Source organism: Ruditapes philippinarum, unplaced genomic scaffold (assembly GCF_026571515.1).
Source record: "Ruditapes philippinarum isolate M1 unplaced genomic scaffold, ASM2657151v2 ctg145_1_1_1_1, whole genome shotgun sequence".
Taxonomy (NCBI): Eukaryota; Metazoa; Mollusca; class Bivalvia; order Venerida; family Veneridae; genus Ruditapes; species Ruditapes philippinarum.
This window is the reverse complement of record NW_026863036.1, coordinates 372,096-375,087: the sequence shown is the minus strand read 5'-3', so window position 1 is coordinate 375,087 and position 2,992 is coordinate 372,096. Positions and strand designations below refer to the sequence as shown.

At 28.9% G+C, this 2,992-nt stretch overlaps 1 long non-coding RNA gene across 1 annotated transcript; it reads left to right on the top strand.

The window, feature by feature from the left end:
* Nucleotides 1–486: 486 nt before the first annotated feature.
* Nucleotides 487–1,671, top strand: LOC132720953 (uncharacterized). The gene is made up of 2 exons (XR_009624403.1): nt 487–1,226; nt 1,535–1,671. It is a non-coding gene; the product is annotated as an uncharacterized LOC132720953 (long non-coding RNA).
* The last annotated feature ends 1,321 nt before the right edge of the window (nt 1,672–2,992 follow it).

Below are 2,992 nucleotides of genomic sequence, written 5' to 3'. Positions count from 1 at the left end.
AAGACCAAGAGACAAGAAGTTAGAATCACTGGAAAGTCTCATGAAATCAGGGATATTTACCAGCCTTGATACAGACACAGTCCATAAACTTATCAATTCAATAATGGAATAGTTCCTGTAAATATGATTGCGTTTAATCATAATGATTTACTTTTCAAGAACTTCATGATTTTGCTTCTTGACTTATGGTATTGAAGATTACTTGACTTGAAATCAAACATTTTATTATTTTTGAGATAATTGATTTTAATGATATTTTTATACATAATTTTATTTTTGATTTTTGTATGACTGAGATTTGTGGAAATTAATGTTTTCCTTAAGTTACATTAAATTTTTTCAAAGATTAAGGTCTTTCATGAAGATTTAAGATTTTTGAGCTGGAGTAGTTTGTTACTGATTTAATATTCAATAATTGACTACACATTTTTTAAGCTATTGTTTTTCAAAAGGAGTAATCTATTTTTTTTATTTCATTATGAGGTCACAATTTTTTTGAGGGGGAGAAAATGTAAAGATTAATTGATGATTTTTTTTAAAGTAAGTAAATAGACTGGCAATGTTGAAATGATTATATAAATGACCTTGTAGTGTAGATGTATGTTACCATACTTACTATGTATTAATAGTTGTAGTGGCATAAATAGTTGTATTTATGTATGTAAGGACTTTGACATTTGACAAATGACGAGACGTCATTTACCAGAGAGGGGGAGTGTGTGGCAGGGTCTTATTTAGTGGTCTAAGCCCTATTCATTATTTATTTAGTTATCTTCAACCTTGGTTTTATCTCCATTCTGATTGGTTGATAAAACTACTCACTCAAGTAGAGCGCGGTGTTTGATACTTGTGGAAGACATGTTGATTTATTTTGGAATGGAAATGATTTAACTATTTGTGGGTTACTAAATTTGGTATGTATTTTATTTGTTTAATGTATTCATATATGCAGTATACTTTATTCTTCATGTGGAGTTGTTAGCATTTAAGTAAATGCTTTCTGTAAGCGTCTGTGACTCATTTTATTTATTGACATAAAGCGATTATACATGTACTTCAAAATGGCAGTATTTACTCTAACAATTATTAATAATAATATAACATCTTAACAATGTCACATTCCTGAAACCTGTGCACGTGATTCTTATTTTGATTGCAGTTTAACAGTTGAAGGGTATGCACAGTTCACGGGAGAGTGTTGTTTGTGTGAGCAGGTCCATAACTTGGTAAGTTTATAAACAATGTATTTGTGTATTGTATTTATGATGTAATTACCTTTTTTGTATAAATTGAGTATTTTATGTTCAGCATAGAATATTGAGATATATGGATAATGTTGATTATATTAAGTGATGGATGATTAATGGACCACTTGGCACACCAGAGTATTTTGATATACATAATATTGTATGTATATTACTACTTCTTGATTATGTATATGTAACATTGTTGTTGTAATATTATGTACATGATAGTTTTCAGGCTTTAGACAGTATTGTATTATTTGTCATTTGATTTTATTGTGTATTTGCAGGTCACTGACTATACCACTTTATTCGACTGCTGTAATGCTGTATACTGTGTACTTTTATGATAGACTGTAATGTATTTGAACTTAAGTGAACAGTGACACATTTACAATTTAAAGAAAATAAAAGAAGAACCCAGAAATACTTGGTTGTATTTACTTATTAAAATAACCATAGTTACAATATGCCCACTGATGTACAATTTTAAACAAATCCCAGGTTGGTTTTTTGTACTTTCGGTTTCAACAACCATAATTTTAATAAATATAGAAATAATGTATTGCTATGAATTCACTTATTTTAGGTGGACTTTTACAACAAATATTTGAAATAAACTTGTCAACAACTTCCAGCATTAAATTACTATTTGTTTACATGATTAGTTTCTTAGCGTAGGTTAGACCGAAATACCGCATCCGTTCTGTGTATTCATACTATTGTGTTCGAGTGAGGCTAAAATAAAGTTTCCTTTTAAAAGGAAAGGCTTGCTCAGTAGTGCCTTCATCCCAACCTTTTAAAATTGTTTTTTTTTTTTGTTTCAATTTATTGTCACAATTTTTTTGAATTACGGTATTTGTATATCATAAAGGGTTTATTTAGTTTTTATTTTGTAAAAACGAATATTTTTTGTCAAAACGATTTGAAATCTATTCTCTATTGTATAAAACTAATAAAGAAAATAATCAATCGTTAAAATACTAACGTGGAGATCTATCTTTCATACTGACGGGAATCAAGTGTGCACATTTCCAGAGAAATCATTCGTTTTGGCAGTTGCTAATTTCATTTATATAGCAGCTTTATAGACAAGTAAATGCAATAAAACACTTCGTTACGTGGTACCAATTAATAAGCATGTATCAACTATGTTACACGATCACAGATACGACAAGTAGAGATTTTGATGCTAAAGCATCAAGTCGCCGGATAGAAAATGACTGTATTATCATAAATATAAGAAAATATCAGTTTAATTAATGGTTCAAGTATAAAGAAAAGAGAAACAATATGTTGAGTAATTGTTTATTCACAATAAAACATCATATATAAAGCAAACTTGCTTAGCAATATTGTCAAGGAACTGCTATGATTATTAAATAAGCAAGTATTGTCTGGCAATATTGACCTGAGACTCATTAATTTTCGGGAGGTGTTTCGTTAGTTTACGTAACTTATTATGATTTATGCTAAAGATTTGATTGATAGTATAGATCTCGATATTAAATCAATTAATATTGCTCGATGGCCTACAGGCGGTAAGTAGGACGAAGTTGTGACCTAGTAGGCCAAGTTCGAATCTTTGAAAATCCCTTTTGCAGTTTTCATAAAACTATCTTTTTTTATTATATCTGTTAACTATATGAAACATAAGTTGATAAATTGTGTTTCATTTCTAGCATTTTTTTTTATTTCATAATTTTGATTAATTTTGTAAGGCGAGTGATATTCTTGTAATTCTACTT